The sequence below is a fragment of the Panulirus ornatus genome, chromosome 37, assembly GCF_036320965.1.
Source record: "Panulirus ornatus isolate Po-2019 chromosome 37, ASM3632096v1, whole genome shotgun sequence".
Lineage (NCBI taxonomy): Eukaryota > Metazoa > Arthropoda > Malacostraca > Decapoda > Palinuridae > Panulirus > Panulirus ornatus.
Window position 1 is genome coordinate 668,472 of NC_092260.1, and position 20,769 is coordinate 689,240.

The following is a 20,769-nucleotide window of genomic DNA, read 5'->3' on the forward strand; positions in this document are numbered from 1 at the left end:
ATATATATATATATATATATATATATATATATATATATATATATAAATGACTTTTAGTAAAAACAAAGCAAAGCTTAGGTACAAGAGACAAGCTGAATGTAAACACGAACGCGTCCTAGAGTGACCAACGCATATCCTATTCTTAAAATAATTTATATTGTCGAAGAGATGATCCTGAATATTATATATAAGCTAACTGAAAAGTTTTTATAAGTAAACGTATAAGTGATAACATAAAGCATTTACCTTCGTAATCAATTTGCATCGTTGGCAACTGTAGAGTGACGCAGCTGATAAGTGTAGTGTTGTGGAGCGTCGACAGTAAGTGAACCTGCCTCCAGCTTCGTTCGAACACAGGAAAGGTAAGTAATGCCTCGCAATCGCAACTTTCTCTTTGGATAGAATGTAACAACAGCTGAGTAATACAGCAGTAAAGAGTGCAAGGAACATTCATGTAATAGATATGATTACCTTCATCCACAATTATTGTTTAGGTGTAGCTATGAACTGTAGCAGCGTAATCTTATCAGTGAGATAGAGAGTACGGAAAACATATAGATTAAATTCTACGTTGAAATAAATTAATTCGTTTAACAGTATAGAGAACGTACTTTATGAGTATTATGTTCATATGGAGAATGTGTATAGCTATGCATCGTTTGCTTATCTGGAGCCTAGACATATGTTTCATAGTTATGACATATGTTTCATAGTTATAACTTATGTAAACACTTCATAGAGCTTTTGAGTGGTGAGTTGAAATATTTGTCACGTGATTTTAATTCATCACAAATATTGGTCAATAAACTGAATTGATATGAAACAGATATTCTTTCATGCTCATTATCTAGGTATCGTTGTATAATTAAGTAATTAACAAATCAAATATAGGGTGGTTTATGGGTAGATATATAAGATATATATGCTTCAGTACTTCCACCACCGTGGGTCTTAAAGTGAGGTTTTAAGTTTTCATTAGCTAAGAGTGTCACCGTTGTTTTTATCCACAAAAGGAAAATCCCGTACTACAATTAACATAAGACAATCTGATCGCCTTATGCTGTAAGGTACATTTTTTCGGTCAAAAATTTGACTGTAGATTAATGAAAAAATAGTAATGATTATTTGGTTGTGATGTACAAGTTATTATACTGTAAGTGGATTATATGCGATCCATTATCAATGCTCGTGAATGGGTCTTGGAGCTTATTATGGACAAGAGTTTCACAGGTGAAAGTCGAAGCAAATGTACCTCCTCTCCGGTTCCGTTGTAAATTTCATACCTTCAGTACGTATGGTATTCTATAGGTAATAACAAGGAGATGGGGAGAGTATTTTGAAGTTTGGTTGAATGTGTTTGATGATCGAGTGGCAGATATAGGGTTTCTTGGTCTAGGTGGCGTGTAAAGAGAGAGGGTCAGGGAGAATGGGTTGGTAGACAGAGAAGAGATAGTAAAAGCTTTGCAGAAGATGAAAGCCGGCAAGGCGGTGGGTTTGGATGGTATTGCTGTGGAATTTATTAAAGAAGGGGGTGACTATGTTGTTGGTAAGGACATTCATTGTATGTATGGCTCATGGTGAAGTGTCTAAGGATTGGCGGAATGCATGCATAGTGCCATTGTACAAAGGCAAAGGGGATAAAATGCTGCTCAAATTCCAGAGGTATGAGTTTGTTGAGCATTCCTGAGATATTGTATGGGTGGGTATTGATTGAGAGGGTAAGTGCATGAGCAGAGCATCAGATTGGCGAACAGCAATGTGGTTTCAGAAGTGGTAGAGGATGTGTGGATCAGGTGTTTGCTTTGAAGAATGTATGTGAGAAATACTTAGAAAGAGCAGATGTATTTGTATGTAGCATTTATGGATCTGGAGGAGGCATATGATAGAGTTGATAGAGAAGCTCTGTGGAATGTAGTAAGACAATATGGTGTGGGAGGAAAGTATCTAGAAGCAGTAAAAAGTTTTTATCAAGGATGTAAGGCATGTGTACGAGTAGGAAGAGAGGAAAGAGATTGGATCCTAGTGAATGTCGGTTTTGCTGCAGCGGTGCGTGATGTCTCCATGGTTGCTTGGTTTGTTTATGGATGGGGTTGTTAGGGAGGTGAATGCAAGAGTTTTGGAAAGAGGGGCAAGTATGCAGTCTGTTGTGGATGAGAGGGCTTAGGAAGTGAGTCAGTTGTTGTTTGCTGAAGATACAGCACTTGTGGGTGATTCGGATGAGAAACTGCAAAAGTTAGTGACTGAGTTTGGTAAAGTGTGTGAAAGAGGAAAGCTGACAGTAAATGTGAATAAGAGCAAGGTTATTAGGTTCAGTAGGGTTGAGGGACAAGTTAATGGGAAGGTAGGTTTGAATAGAGAAAAACTGGATTAGATAAAGTGTTTTAGATATCTGGGACAGGAGTCAGCACCGGATGAACCATGGAAGTGGAAGTTAGTCACATGATGGCGGAGGGGGCGAAGGTTCTGGGAGCGCTGAAGAATGAGTGGAAGGCGAGGACATTATCTTAGAGAGCAAAATTGGTTATGTTTGAAGGAATCGTGGTTCCAACAATGTTATATGGTTGCAAGGCATGAGCTATAGACAGGGTTGTGCGGAGGAGGGTGGATGTCTTGGAAATGAGATGTTTGAGGACAGTAATGAAAGGGTAAGAGAGATGTGTGGTAATAAAAAGAGTGTGGCTGCGAGCCGAAGAGGGTGTGTTGATATGGTTTGGTCACATGGAGAGAATGAGTAAAGAAAGATTGACAAAGGGGATATATGTGTCAGAGTTGGAGGGAACGAGAAGTAGGAGAGCAAATTGGAGGTGGAAGGCTGCAGTAAAAAAGATTTTGAGCGATCGGGGCTTGAACATGCAGGAGGGTGATAGGCACGCAAGGAATAGAGTGAATTGGAACGATGTGATATACCGGGGTCAACGTGCTGTCAATGGATTGAACCAGAGCATGTGGAGCGTCTGGGGTAAACCATAGAAAGATTTGTGGGCCCTGGATGTGGGAATGGAGTTGTGGTTTCGGTGCATTACACATGAAAGCTAGAGACTGAGTGTAAATGAATGTGGCCTTTGTTGTCTTTTATTAGGGCTACCTCGCGCAAGTGCGAGGGGAGGGGGGTGCCATTTCACGTGTGGTGAAGTGGCGACGAGATTGGATGAAGGCATCAAATAAGAATATGTATATGTGTATATATTTATATGTCTATGTATGTATATGTATACGTTGAAATGTGTTGGCATGTATATGTGGTAGTGTGTGCGTTTGTGTATATACATGTGTATGTAGGTGGGTTGGCCTATTCTTTCGTCTATTTTCGTCTGTTTTCGTCTATTTTCCAACAATGTTATATGGTTGCGAGGCGTGGGCTATAGATAGAGTTGTACGGAGGAGGGTGGATGTGCTGGAAATGAGATGTTTGAGGACAATATGTGGTGTGAGGTAGTTTGATCGAGTAGGTAATAATAGGGTAAGAGACATGTGTGGTAGTAAAAAGAGTGCGGTTGAGAGAGCAGAAGAGGGTGTTTTGAAATGGTTTGGTCCCGTGGAGAGAATGAGCGAGGAAAGTTTGACCAAGAGAATATATGTGTCGGAGGTGGAGGGAACGAGGAGAAGTGGGAGACCAAATTAGAGGTGGAAAGATGAAGCGAAAAAGATTTTGAGTGATCGGGGCCTTAACATGCAGGAGGGTGAAAGGCGTGCAAGGAATAGAGTAAACTGGAACGATGTGGTATGCCAGGGTCGACGTGCTGTCAATGGATTGAACCAGGACGTGTGAAGCGTCTGGGGTAAACCATGGATGTGGAAAGGGTGCTGTGGTTTCAGAGCATTATATATAACAGCTAGAGACTGAGTGTGAACGAATGTGGCATTTGTTGTCTTTTCCTAGTGCTACCTCACGCACATGCGGGGGAAGGGGGATGTTATATCATGTGTGGCTGGGTGGCGATGGGAATAGATAAAGGCAGACAGTGCAATTTATGTACATGTGTATATATGTATATGTCTGTTTATGTATATATATGTATACCTTGAGATGTATAGGTATGTATATTTGTGTGTGTGGACGTGTATGGATATACATGTGTATGTGGATGGGTTGGGCCATTCTTTCGTCTGTTTCCTTGCGCTTCTTCGCTAACGCGGGAGATAGCGACAAAGCTAAATAAATAAATGAATATATATATATATATATATATATATATATATATATATATATATATATATATATATATATATATATATATATATATATATATATATATATATATATATTATCCCTGGGGATAGGGGATTAAGAATACTTCCCACGTATTCCCTGCGTGTCGTAGAAGGCGACTAAAAGGGGAGGGAGCGGGGGGCTGGAAATCCTCCCCTCTCGTTTTTTTTTTTTTTTTTTTTTTTTTTTCAAAAGAAGGAACAGAGAATTGGGCCAGGTGAGGGTATTCCCTCAAAGGCCCAGTCCTCTGTTCTTAACGCTACCTCGCTAATGCGGGAAATGGCGAATAGTTTGAAAGAAAAGAAAGAATATATATATATATATATATATATATATGATGTGGTCATCATATATATATATATATATATATATATATATATATATATATATATATATATATATATATATATATATATATATATATATATATATATATATATAGTGATATTGTGACAGTGATTGTGTCAGCGTCGCGTCGCCTCGCCGCAGTGTATCGAGACAGACTTCCCCAGAACTTTTTAAAGGGGAAGTAAATGTTTATAGTTGTGTTACTGGAGTGATAGTTTTCATGCATGGTGTTTTGACAAGAAAATAGTGAAGTTGGAGAAAAATGTAGCTTAGACATTGAAGCTTATTGATTCAGTGGTGAAATTGATGAGAACTGCTATTGACGTTTGTGTGAATAAATTGTACATTTCCTTTTCCATAGCCAGAGGTTGAACCATTATGTGACGTTCATTTTTTCATTCATTTCAAGCTAAAAGTTTGTTTTCTAAATTGTTTCTTACATTTTTCATATGTATATATATGTATGTGTGTGTGTGTGTGTGTGTGTGCGTGTGTGTGTGTGTGTGTGTGTGTGTGTATATATATATATATATATGTATATTATCCCTGGGGATAGGGGTGAAAGAATACTTCCCACGTATTCCTCGCGTGTCGTAGAAAGCGACTAGAGGGGACGGGAGCGGGGGGCCGGAAATCCTCCCCTCCTTGTATTAACTTTCTAAAATGGGAAACAGAAGAAGGAGTCACGCGGGGAGTGCTCATCCTCCTCGAAGGCTCAGAGTGGGGTGCCTAAATGTGTGTGGATGTAACCAAGATGTGAAAAAAGGAGAGATACGTAGTATCTTTGAGGAAAGGAACCTGGATGTTTTGGCTCTGAGTGAAACGAAGCTCAAGGGTAAAGGGGAAGAGTGGTTTGGAAATGTCTGAGGAGTGAAGTCAGGGGTTAGTGAGAGGACAAGAGCAAGGGAAGGAGTAGCAGTACTCCTGAAACAGGAGTTGTGGGAGTATGTGATAGAATGTAAGAAAGTAAATTCTCGATTAATATGGGTAAAATTGAAAGTTGATGGAGAGAGGTGGGTGATTACTGGTGCATATGCACCTGGACATGAGAAGAAAGATCATGAGAGGCAAGTGTTTTGGGAGCAGCTAAATGAGTGTGTTAGCGGTTTTGATGCACGAGACCGGGTTATAGTGATGGGTGATTTGAATGCAAAGGTGAGTAATGTGGCAGTTGAGGGAATAATTGGTATGCATGGGGTGTTCAGTGTTGTGAATGGAAATGGTGAAGAGCTTGTAGATTTATGTGCTGAAAAAGGACTGATGACTGGGAATACCTGGTTTAAAAAGCGAGATATACATAAGTATACTTATGTAAGTAGGAGAGATGGCCAGAGAGCGTTATTGGATTACGTGTTAATTGACAGGCGTGCGAAAGAGAGACTTTTGGATGTCAATGTGCTGAGAGGTGCAACTGGAGGGATGTCTGATCATTATCTTGTGGAGGCTAAGGTGAAGATTAGTATGGGTTTTCAGAAAAGAAGAGTGAATGTTGGGGTGAAGAAGGTGGTGAGAGTAAGTGAGCTTGGGAAGGAGACCTGTGTGAAGAAGTATCAGGAGAGACTGTGTACAGAATGGAAAAAGGTGAGAACAATGGAAGTAAGGGGAGTGGGGGAGGAATGGGATGTATTTAGGGAATCAGTGATGGATTGCGCAAAAGATGCTTGTGGCATGAGAAGAGTGGGAGGTGGGCTGTTTAGAAAGGGTAGTGAGTGGTGGGATGAAGAAGTAAGAGTATTAGTGAAAGAGAAGAGAGAAGCATTTGGACGATTTTTGCAGGGAAAAAATGCAATTGAGTGGGAGAAGTATAAAAGAAAGAGACAGGAGGTCAAGAGAAAGGTGCAAGAGGTGAAAAAAAGGGCAAATGAGAGTTGGGGTGAGAGACTATCATTAAATTTTAGGGAGAATAAAAAGATGTTCTGGAAGGAGGTAAATAGGGTGCGTAAGACAAGGGAGCAAATGGGAACTTCAGTGAAGGGCGTAAATGGGGAGGTGATAACAAGTAGTGGTGATGTGAGAAGGAGATGGAATGAGTATTTTGAAGGTTTGTTGAATGTGTCTGATGACAGAGTGGCAGATATAGGGTGTTTGGGTCGAGGTGGTGTGCAAAGTGAGAGGGTTAGGGAAAATGATTTGGTAAACAGAGAAGAGGTAGTAAAAGCTTTGCGGAAGATGAAAGCCGGCAAGGCAGCAGGTTTGGATGGTATTGCAGTGGAATGTATTAAAAAAGGGGGTGACTGTATTGTTGACTGGTTGGTAAGGTTATTTAATGTATGTATGACTCATGGTGAGGTGTCTGAGGATTGGCGGAATGCGTGCATAGTGCCATTGTACAAAGGCAAAGGGGATAAGAGTGAGTGCTCAAATTACAGAGGTATAAGTTTGTTGAGTATTCCTGGTAAATTATATGGGAGGGTATTGATTGAGAGGGTGAAGGCATGTACAGAGCATCAGATTGGGGAAGAGCAGTGTGGTTTCAGAAGTGGTAGAGGATGTGTGGATCAGGTGTTTGCTTTGAAGAATGTATGTGAGAAATACTTAGAAAAGCAAATGGATTTGTATGTAGCATTTATGGATCTGGAGAAGGCATATGATAGAGTTGATAGAGATGCTCTGTGGAAGGTATTAAGAATATATGGTGTGGGAGGCAAGTTGTTAGAAGCAGTGAAAAGTTTTTATCGAGGATGTAAGGCATGTGTACGTGTAGGAAGAGAGGAAAGTGATTGGTTCTCAGTGAATGTAGGTTTGCGGCAGGGGTGTGTGATGTCTCCATGGTTGTTTAATTTGTTTATGCATGGGGTTGTTAGGGAGGTAAATGCAAGAGTCTTGGAAAGAGGGGCAAGTATGAAGTCTGTTGGGGATGAGAGAGCTTGGGAAGTGAGTCAGTTGTTGTTCGCTGATGATACAGCGCTGGTGGCTGATTCATGTGAGAAACTGCAGAAGCTGGTGACTGACTTTGGTAAAGTGTGTGAAAGAAGAAAGTTAAGAGTAAATGTGAATAAGAGCAAGGTTATTAGGTACAGTAGGGTTGAGGGTCAAGTCAATTGGGAGGTGAGTTTGAATGGTGAAAAACTGGAGGAAGTGAAGTGTTTTAGATATCTGGGAGTGGATCTGTCAGCGGATGGAACCATGGAAGCGGAAGTGGATCATAGGGTGGGGGAGGGGGCGAAAATTTTGGGAGCCTTGAAAAATGTGTGGAAGTCGAGAACATTATCCCGGAAAGCAAAAATGGGTATGTTTGAAGGAATAGTAGTTCCAACAATGTTGTATGGTTGCGAGGCGTGGGCTATGGATAGAGTTGTGCGCAGGAGGATGGATGTGCTGGAAATGAGATGTTTGAGGACAATGTGTGGTGTGAGGTGGTTTGATCGAGTAAGTAACGTAAGGGTAAGAGAGATGTGTGGAAATAAAAAGAGCGTGGTTGAGAGAGCAGAAGAGGGTGTTTTGAAATGGTTTGGGCACATGGAGAGAATGAGTGAGGAAAGATTGACCAAGAGGATATATGTGTTGGAGGTGGAGGGAACGAGGAGAAGAGGGAGACCAAATTGGAGGTGGAAAGATGGAGTGAAAAGGATTTTGTGTGATCGGGGCCTGAACATGCAGGAGGGTGAAAGGAGGGCAAGGAATAGAGTGAATTGGAGCGATGTGGTATACAGGGGTTGACGTGCTGTCAGTGGATTGAATCAAGGCATGTGAAGCGTCCGGGGTAAACCATGGAAAGCTGTGTAGGTATGTATATTTGCGTGTGTGGACGTGTGTATGTACATATGTATGGGGGGGGTTGGGCCATTTCTTTCGTTTGTTTCCTTGCGCTACCTCGCAAACGCGGGAGACAGCGACAAAGTATAAAAAAAAAAGAAAAAAAAAAAAAAAATATATATATATATATATATATATATATATATATATATATATATATATATATATATATATATATATATATATATATATATATATATATATATATGATGATGTGGTCACCTCAGGACTGGGTCCTCGCGTCCTCTGCCCAGTGGGACTCTAATGTCATCTTTAAGTTGTGTTTCGCAAGGAGCAAGTCAGTTCTACCTTGGCCCACCAGTGAAGCTACTACGTTTGTGAATCAAGAACCATTGCAACACAAACCTCGCCAGGTGGTAGAGTGTCCCGCAGTGTATCGAGACAGACTTCCCCAGAACTTTTTTAAAGGGGAAGTAAATGTTTATAGTTGTGTTACTGGAGTGATAGTTTTCATACATGGTGCTTTGACAAGAAAATAGTGAAACTGGAAAAAATGTAGCTTAGACATTGAAGCTTATTGATACAGTGGTTAAATTGATGAGAACTACTATTGACGTTTGTGTAAATAAATTATACATTTCCTTTTTCCATAGCCAGAGGTTGAACCAGTAGGTGATATTCATTTTTCATTTCATTTCAAGCTAGAAGTTTCAGTTTTCTAAATTGTTTCTTACATTTTTCATATGTATATATATGTATGTGTGTGTGTGTGTATATGTGCGTATGTGTGTGTATGTGTGTGTATGTGTGTGTATGTGTATATATATATATATATATATATATATATATATATATATATATATATATATATATATATATATATATATATGTATATATATATATATATATATTATCCCTGGGGATAGGGGTGAAAGAATACTTCCCACGCATTCCTCGCGTATCGTAGAAAGCGACTAGAGGGGACGGGAGCGGGGGGCCAGAAATCCTCCCCTCCTTGTACTTTTTTAACTTTCTAAAATGGGAAACAGAAGAAGGAGTCACGCGGGGGGTGCTCGTCCTCCTCGAAGGCTCAGATTGGGGTGCCTAAATGTGTGTGGATGTAACCAAGATGTGAAAAAGGGAAAGATAGGTAGTATGTTTGAGGAAAGGAACCTGGATGTTTTGGCTCTGAGTGAAACGAAGCTCAAGGGTAAAGGGGAAGAGTGGTTTGGGAAGGTCTTGGGAGTAAAGTCAGGGGTTAGTGAGAAGACAAGAGCAAGGGAAGGAGTAGCAATACTCCTGAAACAGGAGTTGTGGGAGTATGTGATAGAATGTAAGAAAGTAAATTCTCGATTAATATGGGTAAAACTGAAAGTTGATGGAGAGAGATGGGTGATTATTGGTGCATATGCACCTGGGCATGAGAAGAAAGATCATGAGAGGCAAGTGTTTTGGGAGCAGCTGAATGAGTGTGTTAGTGGTTTTGATGCACGAGACCGGGTTATAGTGATGGGTGATTTGAATGCAAAGGTGAGTAATGTGGCAGTTGAGGGAATAATTGGTATACATGGGGTGTTCAGTGTTGTAAATGGAAATGGTGAAGAGCTTGTAGATTTATGTGCTGAAAAAGGACTGATGATTGGGAATACCTGGTTTAAAAAGCGAGATATACATAAGTATACTTATGTAAGTAGGAGAGATGGCCAGAGAGCGTTATTGGATTACGTGTTAATTGACAGGCGCGCTGAAAGAGAGACTTTTGGATGTTAATGTGCTGAGAGGTGCAACTGGAAGGATGTCTGATCATTATCTTGTGGAGGCTAAGGTGAAGATTTGTATGGGTTTTCAGAAAAGAAGAGTGAATGTTGGGGGTGAAGAGGGTGGTGAGAGTAAGTGAGCTTAGGAAGGAGACTTGTGTGAGGAAGTACCAGGAGAGACTGAGTACAGAATGGAAAAAGGTGAGAACAATGGAAGTAAGGGGAGTGGGGGAGGAATGGGATGTATTTTGGGAATCAGTGATGGATTGCGCAAAAAGATGCTTGTGGCGTGAGAAGAGTGGGAGATGGGTTGATTAGAAAGGGTAGTGAGTGGTGGGATGAAGAAGTAAGAGTATTAGTGAAAGAGAAGAGAGAGGCATTTGGACGATTTTTGCAGGGAAAAAATGCAATTGAGTGGGAGAGGTATAAAAGAAAGAGACAGGAGGTCAAGAGAAAGGTGCAAGAGGTGAAAAAAGGGCAAATGAGAGTTGGGGTGAGAGAGTATCATTAAATTTTAGGGAGAATAAAAAGATGTTCTGGAAGGAGGTAAATAAAGTGCGTAAGACAAGGGAGCAAATGGGAACTTCAGTGAAGGGCGCAAATGGGGAGATGATAACAAGTAGTGGTGATGTGAGAAGGAGATGGAGTGAGTATTTTGAAGGTTTGTTGAATGTGTTTGATGATAGAGTGGCAGATATAGGGTGTTTTGGTCGAGGTGGTGTTCAAAGTGAGAGGGTTAGGGAAAATGATTTGGTAAACAGAGAAGAGGTAGTAAAAGCTTTGCGGAAGATGAAAGCCGGCAAGGCAGCAGGTTTGGGTGGTATTGCAGTGGAATTTATTAAAAAAGGGGGTGACTGTATTGTTGACTAGTTGGTAAGGTTATTTAATGTATGTATGACTCATGATGAGGTGCCTGAGGATTGGCGGAATGCGTGCATAGTGCCATTGTACAAAGGCAAAGGGGATAAGAGTGAGTGCTCAAATTACAGAGGTATAAGTTTGTTGAGTATTCCTGGGAAATTATATGGGAGGGTATTGATTGAGAGGGTGAAGGCATGTACAGAGCATCAGATTGGGGAAGAGCAGTGTGGTTTCAGAAGTGGTAGAGGATGTGTGGATCAGGTGTTTGCTTTGAAGAATGTATGTGAGAAATACTTAGAAAAGCAAATGGATTTGTATGTAGCATTTATGGATCTGGAGAAGGCATATGATAGAGTTGATAGAGATGCTCTGTGGAAGGTATTAAGAATATATGGTGTGGGAGGCAAGTTGTTAGAAGCAGTGAAAAGTTTTTATCGAGGATGTAAGGCATGTGTACGTGTAGGAAGAGAGGAAAGTGATTGGTTCTCAGTGAATGTAGGTTTGCGGCAGGGGTGTGTGATGTCTCCATGGTTGTTTAATTTGTTTATGGATGGGGTTGTTAGGGAGGTAAATGCAAGAGTTTTGGAAAGAGGGGCAAGTATGAAGTCTGTTGGGGATGAGAGAGCTTGGGAAGTGAGTCAGTTGTTGTTCGCTGATGATACAGCGCTGGTGGCTGATTCATGTGAGAAACTGCAGAAGCTGGTGACTGAGTTTGGTAAAGTGTGTGAAGAAGAAAGTTAAGAGTAAATGTGAATAAGAGCAAGGTTATTAGGTACAGTAGGGTTGAGGGTCAAGTCAATTGGGAGGTGAGTTTGAATGGAGAAAAACTGGAGGAAGTGAAGTGTTTTAGATATCTGGGAGTGGATCTGGCAGCGGATGGAACCATGGAAGCGGAAGTGGATCATAGGGTGGGGGAGGGGGCGAAAATTCTGGGAGCCTTGAAGAATGTGTGGAAGTCGAGAACATTATCTCGGAAAGCAAAAATGGGTATGTTTGAAGGAATAGTGGTTCCAACAATGTTGTATGGTTGCGAGGCGTGGGCTATGGATAGAGTTGTGCGCAGGAGGATGGATGTGCTGGAAATGAGATGTTTGAGGACAATGTGTGGTGTGAGGTGGTTTGATCGAGTAAGTAACGTAAGGGTAAGAGAGATGTGTGGAAATAAAAAGAGCGTGGTTGAGAGAGCAGAAGAGGGTGTTTTGAAGTGGTTTGGGCACATGGAGAGAATGAGTGAGGAAAGATTGACCAAGAGGATATATGTGTCGGAGGTGGAGGGAACGAGGAGAAGAGGGAGACCAAATTGGAGGTGGAAAGATGGAGTGAAAAAGATTTTGTGTGATCGGGGCCTGAACATGCAGGAGGGTGAAAGGAGGGCAAGGAATAGAGTGAATTGGAGCGATGTGGTATACCGGGGTTGACGTGCTGTCAGTGGATTGAATCAAGGCATGTGAAGCGTCTGGGGTAAACCATGGAAAGCTGTGTAGGTATGTATATTTGCGTGTGTGGACGTATGTATATACATGTGTATGGGGGGGGGCTGGGCCATTTCTTTCGTCTGTTTCCTTGCGCTACCTCGCAAACGCGGGAGACAGCGACAAAGTATAATAAATAAAATAAAATATATATATATATATATATATATATATATATATATATATATATATATATATATATATATATATATATATATATATATATATATATATATATTTATTTATTTTGCTTTGTCGCTGTCTCCCGCGTTTGCGAGGTAGCGCAAGGAAACAGACGAAAGAAATGGCCCAACCTACCCCAATGCACATGTATATACATACACGTCCACACACGTAAATATCCATACCTATACATATCAATGTACACATATATATACACACACAGACACATACATATATACCCATGCACACAATTCACACTGTCTGCCTTTATTCATTTCCATCGCCACCTCGCCACACATGGAATACCATCCCCCTCCCCCCTCATGTGTGCGAAGTAGCTCTAGGAAAAGACAACAAAGGCCCCATTTGTTCATACTCAGTCTCTAGCTGTCATGCAATAATGCCCGAAACCACAGCTCCCTTTCCACATCCAGGCCCCACACAACTTTCCATAGTTTACCCCAGACGCTTTACATGCCCTGATTCAATCCACTGACAGCACGTCAACCCCGGTATACCACATCGATCCAATTCACTCTATTCCTTGCCCGCCTTTCACCCTCCTGCATGTTCAGGCCCCGATCAATCAAAATCTTTTTCATTCCATCTTTCCACCTCCAATTTGGTCTCCCACTTCTCCTTGTTCCCTCCACCTCCGACACATATATCCTCTTGTTCAATCTTTCCTCACTCATTCTCTCCATGTGCCCAAACCATTTCAAAACACCCTCTTCTGCTCTCTCAACCACGCTCTTTTTATTTCGACATTACCCTTACATTACTTACTCGATCAAACCACCTCACACCACACATTGTCCTCCAACATCTCATTTTCAGCACATCCACCTTCCTGCGCACAACTCTATCCATAGTCCACGCCTCGCAACCATACAACATTGTTGGAACCACTATTCCTTCAAACATAACCATTTTTGCTTTCCGAGATAATGTTCTCGACTTCCACACATTCTTCAAGGCTCCCAGGATTTTCGCCCCTTCCCCCACCCTATGATTCACTTCCGCTTCCATGGTTCCATCCGCTGCCAGATCTGCTCCCAGATATCCCTCAAAACACTTTATTTCCTCCAGTTTTTCTCCATTGAAACTTACCTCACAATTGAATTGACCCTCAACCCTACTGTACCTAATAACCTTGCTCTTATTCATATTTTGAGTTGAGGGGCCTTTGGTGTTTTTCCTAGCGCTATCTCGCACACATGAGGGGGGAGGGGGTTGTTATTTCATGTGTGGCGGTGTGGCGATGGGAACAAATAAAGGCAGACAGTATGAATTATGTACATGTGTATATATGTATATGTCTGTGTGTGTATATATATGTGTACATTGAGATGTATAGGTATGTATATTGTGCGTTTGTGGACATGAATGTATGTAGATGTGTGTGTGGGCGGGTTGAGCCATTCTCTCGTCTGTTTCCTTGCGCTACCTTGCTAACGCGGGAGGCAGCGACAAAGCAAAATGAATATAAATAAATATATATATATATTTATATATATATATATATATATATTTTTTTTTTTTTTTTTGCTTTGTCACTGTTTCCCGCGTTTGCGAGGTAGCGCAAGGCAACAGACGAAAGAAATGGCCCAACCCACCCCCATATACATGTATTATACATACGTCCACACACGCAAATATACGTACCTACACAGCTTTCCATGGTTTACCCCAGACGCTTCACATGTCCTGATTCAATCCACTGACAGCACGTCAACCCTGGTATAGCACATCGCTCCAATTCACTCTAGTCCTTGCCCTCCTTTCACCCTCCTGCATGTTCAGGCCCCGATCACACAAAATCTTTTTCACTCCATCTTTGCACCTCCAATTTGGTCTCCCTCTTCTCCTCGTTCCCTCCACCTCCGACACATATATCCTCTTGGTCAATCTTTCCTCACTCATTCTCTCCATGTGCCCAAACCATTTCAAAACACCCTCTTATGCTCTCTCAACCACGCTCTTTTTATTTCCACACATCTCTCTTACCCTTACGTTACTTACTCGATCAAACCACCTCACACCACACATTGTCCTCAAACATCTCATTTTCAGCACATCCATCCTCCTGCGCACAACTCTATCAATAGCCCACGCCTCGCAACCATACAACATTGCTGGAACCACTATTCCTTCAAACATACCCATTTTTGCTTTCCGAGATAACGTTCTCGACTTCCACTCATTCTTCAAGGCTCCCAGAATTTTCGCCCCCTCCCCCACCCTATGATCCACTTCCGCTTCCATGGTTCCATCCGCTGCCAGATCCACTCCCAGATATCTAAAACACTTCACTTCCTCCAGTTTTTCTCCATTCAAACTCACCTCCCAACTGACTTGACCCTCAACCCTACTGTACCTAATAACCTTGCTCTTATTCACATTTACTCTTAACTTTCTTCTTTCACACACTTTACCAAACTGAGTCACCAGCTTCTGCAGTTTCTCACATGAATCAGCCACCAGCGCTGTATCATCAGCGAACAACAACTGACTCATATATATATATATATATATATATATATATATATATATATATATATATATATATATATATATATATATATTCCTATGAGTCCACGGGGAAAATGAAACACGAAAAGTTCCCAAGTGCACTTGCGTGTAATAATCACATCATCAGGAGAGACACAAGAGAGGAATATAACAGTCAGTTGATATACATCGAAGAGACGAAGCTAGGACGCCATTTGGTAAACATGTGATTGTCCAAAACATACAACGAGCGTTCATAAACTTATCATTTTACAAATCTTATCGACAATAACGTTATCTAATTTGTAGAGACCATGACTAATATTAAGATTATAATTCTTTTTATATTTAATAATAGAAGATTCAATGATATTTCTCTTGGTAATAGAGTTAGAGTTAACAACTGAGATGGCGTTACTCCAGTCAATACAATGATCATAGTTTTCAACATGATTAAACAAGGCATTTGATTCTTGTCCCGTTCTTATACTATATTTATGTTGCTTAAGTCTAACAGAAAGATCCTTACCAATCTGACCAACATAAAATTTATCACAGTTTCCATAAGGAACTTTATAGATGCAACCAAGACAATTTTCTGGTGAATTCCTGATTAAGATATTCTTTATAGTATTATTGTTGCTAAAGACAACATTTACATTAAAGGATTTAAGCAACATGGGAAGCAAAGTGAAATTATTATTAAAAGGGAGAACTAAAAGAACCGTGGTGTCAATGGGAGGTTTGGGCTCAACTCTATAAAATGATTTCTTTGCTAACTTAAGGGATTTATGAATAAAAGATCTAGGGTACTTTAACTTAGATTCAATAGAATATATCTTCTCAAATTCATCATCAATAAACTCTGGACTGCAAATACGTAATGCCCTTAGAAACATAGATTGAAATGATGATAATTTAACTGTCATGTTAAGATGAGTAATAATGGATATATGAGCAGACATTGGTGGGTTTTCTGTATATGCTAAACTTAAACTTGTTTCCTTGTCTATGGATCATTCGATCTAAAAATGGTAACATACCATTACCTTCATTTTCTACAGTAAATTTGATGGAAGGTACTAAATTGCTAAGTAAGGGGAGAAATATTTGTAAATTTTCATTTGTTGGCCAAACACAAAGAACATCATCTACATACCTAAGATTGAGAGGGGAGGCGGATGGTATTCCATGTGTGGCGAGGTGGCGATGGGAATGAATAAAGGCAGATAGTGTGAATTGTGTGCATGGGTATATATGTATGTGTCTGTGTGTGTATATATATGTGTACATTGAGATGTATAGGTATGTATATTTGCGTGGGTGGACGTGTATGTATATACATGTGTATGGGGGTGGGTTGGGCCAATTCTTTCGTCTGTTTCCTTGCGCTACCTCGCAAACGCGGGAGACAGCGAAAAAGCAAAATAAAAAAATAAATATAAATATATAAATAAATATATATATATATATATATATATATATATATATATATATATATATATATATATATATATATATATATATATATATATATATATATATATATATATATATATATATATATATATATATATATATATATATATATATTGAGGAAGAGCAGTGTGGTTTCAGAAGTGGTAGAGATGTGTGGATCAGGTGTTTGCATGAAAGAATGTGTTTGAGAAATACTTAGAAAAGCAAATGGATTTGTATGTAGCATTTATGGATCTGGAGAAGGCATATGATAGAGTTGATAGAGATGCTCTGTGGAAGGTATTAAGAATATATGGCGTGGGAGGCAAGTTGTTAGAAGCAGTGAAAAGTTTGAAATCGAGGATGTAAGGCATGTGTACGTGTAGGAAGAGAGGAAAGTGATTGGTCCTCAGTGAATGTAGGTTTGCGGCAGGGGTGTGCGATGTCTCCGTGGTTGTTTAATTTGTTTATGGATGGAGTTGTTAGGTAGGTGAATGCAAGAGTTTTGGAAAGAGGGGCAAGTATGCAGTCTGTTGTGGATCAGAGAGCGTGGAGAGTGAGTCGATTGTTGTTCGCTGATGATACAGCGTTGGTGGCTGATTCATGTGAGAAACTGCAGAAGCTGGTGACTGAGTGTGGTAAAGTGTTTGAGAGAAGAAAGTTGAGAGTAAATGTGAACTAGAGCAAGGTTATTAGGCAGAGTAGGGTTGAGGGCCAAGTCAATTAGGAGGTAAGTTTGAATGGAGAAAAACTGGAGGGAGTGAAGTGTTTTAGATATGTGAGAGTGGATTTGGCAGCGGATGGAACCATGAAAGCGGAAGTGAATCATAGTGTGGGGGAGCGGGCGAAAATTCTGGGAACGTTGAAAAATGTGTGGAAGTCAAGAACATTATCTCGGAAAGCAAAAATGGGTATGTTTGAGGGAATAGTGGTTCTAAAAATGTTGTATGGTTGCGAGTCGTGGGCTATGGATAGAGTTGTGCGCAGGAGGGTGGATGTGCTGGAAATGAGATGTTTGAGGACAGTATGTGGTGTGATGTGGTTTGATCGAGTAACTAAAAATAGGGTAAGAGAGATGCTTGGTAATAAAAAGAGTGTGGTTGAGAGAGCAGAAGAGGATGTTTTGAAATGGTTCTGGCACGTGGAGAGAATAAGTGAGGAAAGATTGACCAAGAGGATATATGTGTCAGAGGTGGATGGAACGAGGAGAAGTGGGAGACCAAATTGGAGGTGGAAAGATGGAGTGAAAAAGATTTTAAGTGAACGGGGCCTGGACATGCAGGAGGGTGAAAGGCGTGCAAGGAATAGAGTGAATTGGAACGATGTGGTATACCGAGCCGACGTGCTGTCAATGGATTGAACCAGGGCATGTGAAGCGTTTGGGGTAGACCATGGAAAGTTCTGTGAGGCTTGGATGTGGAAAGGGAGCTGTGGTTTCGGTGCTTTATTACATGACAGCTAGAGACTGAGTGTGAACGAATGGGTCCTTTGTTGTATTTTCCTAGCACTATCTCGCACACATGAGGGGGAGGTGGTTGTTATTTCATGTGTGGCAGGGTGGCGATGGGAATGAATAAAGGCAGACAGTATGAATTATGTACACGTGTATATATGTATAGGACTCTGTGTGTATGTACATGTATACGTTGAGATGTATAGGTATGTATATTTGTATATATATATATATATATATATCCCTGGGGATAGGGGAGAAAGAATACTTCCCACGTATTCCCTGCGTGTCGTAGAAGGCGACTAAAAGGGGAGGGAGCGGGTGGCTGGAAATCCTCCCCTCTCGTTTTTTTTTGATTTTCCAGAAGAAGGAACAGAGAAGGGGGCCAGGTGAGGATTTTCCCTCTAAGGCCCAGTCCTCTGTTCTTAACGCTACCTCGCAAACGCGGGAAATGGCGAATAGTATAAAAAAAAAAAAAAATATATATATATATATATATATATATATATATATGAGGGCAAACGAGAGTTGGGGTGAGACATTATCATTGAATTTTAGGGAGAATAAAAAGATGTTTTGGAAGGACGTAAATAAAGTGAGTAAGACAAGGGAGCAAATGGGAACTTCAGTGTAGAGGGATAATGGGGAGGTGATAACAAGTAGTGGTGATGTGAGAAGGAGATGGAGTGAGTATTTTGAAGGTTTGTTGAATATGTTTGATGATAGAGTGGCAGGTATAGGGTGTTTTGGTTGAGGTGTTGTGTAAAGTGAGAGGGTTGGGGAAAATGATTTGGCAAATAGAGAAGAGGTAGTAAAAGCTTTGCGGAAGATGAAAGCCGGCAAGGCAGGAGTTTTGGATGGTATTGCAGTAAATGGTATTAGATGGGAATTTATTAAAAAAGGGGGTGATTGTATTTTTGACTGGTTGGTAAAGTTATTTAATGTATGTATGATTCATGATGAGGTGCCTGTGTATTGGCGGAATGCTTTCATAGTGCCATTGTACAAAGGCAAAGGGGATAAGAATGAGAGCTCAAATTACAGAGGTATGAGTTTGTTGAGTATTCCTGGTAAATTATATGGGGGGGTATTGATTGAGAGGGTGAAGGCATGTACAGAGCATCAGACTGGGGAAGAGCAGTGTGGTTTCAGAAGTGGTAGAGGATATGTGGAATAGGTGTTTGCTTTGAAGAATATATGTGAGGAATACTTAGAAAAGCAAATGGATTTGTATGTAGCATTTATGGATCTGGAGAAGGCATATGATAGAGTTGATAGAGATGCTCTGTGGAAGGTATTAAGAATATATGGTGTGGGAAGCAAGTTGTTAGAAGCAGTGAAAAGTTTTATCGAGGATGTAAGGCATTTGTCCGTGTAGGAAGAGAGGAAAGTGATTGGTTCTCAGTGAATGTAGGTTTCCGGCAGGGGTGTGTGATGTCTGCATGGTTGTTTAATTTGTTTATGGATGGGGTTGTTAGGGAGGTGAATGCAAGAGTTTTGGAAAGAGGGGCAATTATGTAGTCTGTTGTGGATGAGAGAGCTTGGGAAGTGAGTCAGTTGTTGTTCGCTGATGATACAGCGCTGGTGGCTGATTCATGTGAGAAACTGCAGAAGCTGGTGACTGAGTTTCGTAAAGAGTGTGAATGAAGAAAGTTAAGAGTAAATGTGAATAAGAGCAAAGTTATTAGGTACAGTAGGGTTCTTTTACTACATTTATGTTGCTTAACTCTAACAGAAAGATCCTTTCCAGTCTGCCCAACATAAAACTTATCACAGTTTCTACACAGCACTTTATAGATATACCCAGATGAATTTTCTGGTGAATTCCTTATTAAGATATTCTTTATAGTATTATTGTTGCTGAATGCAACATTTACATTAAAGGATTTGAGCAACATAGTAAGTAAAGTGAGATTATTATTAGAAGTGAGAACTAAAAGATTCTTGGTGTCAATGGGAGGTTTGGGCTCAACTTTATGAAATGATATTATGGATGAACTTAAGGGATTTATCAATGAAAAAATTAGGGTACTTTAACTTAGATCCAATAGAATATATCTTCTCAAACTCATCATCAATATACTCTGGACTGCAAATACGTAATGCCCTAAGGAACATAGATTGAAGTGATGATAATTTAACTCTTCTGTTGAGATGAGTAATAATGGATATATGAGGATGCATTGGTAGGTTTTTTTGTATATGCTAAACTTAAACTTGTTTCCTTGCCTATGGATCATGCAATCTAGAAATGGTAACATATCATTATTTTCATTTTCTACAGTACATTTGATGGAAAGTTCAAAATTGTTAAGTAAGTGAAGAAATATTTGTAAATTTTCATTTGTTGGCCAAACACAAAGAACATCATCTACCTATCTAAACCAAATTGCATGAGAAGGTAAGATCATCTTTAGTAATTTTGTTTAAAAAAATCCGTGTAAAGATTACTTATTACAGGTGAAAGAGGGTTACCCATTGCCATACCAATTTTTTGAGCATAATAATCTCCATTAAGCTGGAATACACAGTGTTTTATGCACAATTTTACCAATTCAGTGAAATGAGACTTTGAAACAGGTAAATGAATATCATCCAAGACATTAAAAAAATATTCTAAAAGGTCATCAACTGGAACGTTTGAGAAAAGGGACGAAACATCAAAGCTAACTAGTTTGAAATCAAAACTAACACTCATATTGTTAAGCTTACTGACTAAATCTACATTGTTCATTATGTTAGAATTTGATTTATAAGAGTTATTAACAGCTTAAAAAAAGACAGTGATATACGCATTAC

At 40.0% G+C, this 20,769-nt stretch overlaps 1 protein-coding gene across 1 annotated transcript in view; it reads left to right on the top strand.

Annotated features, from left to right (window-relative positions):
* The first annotated feature begins 292 nt into the window (after positions 1-292).
* Positions 293-20,769, top strand: part of LOC139760449 (uncharacterized) — an 85,186-nt gene continuing 64,709 nt past the window's right edge. The window contains exon 1 of the mRNA XM_071683686.1: positions 293-362. The gene's annotated coding sequence lies outside the window, so the exon portion shown is untranslated. The remainder of the gene's footprint in view (positions 363-20,769) is intronic.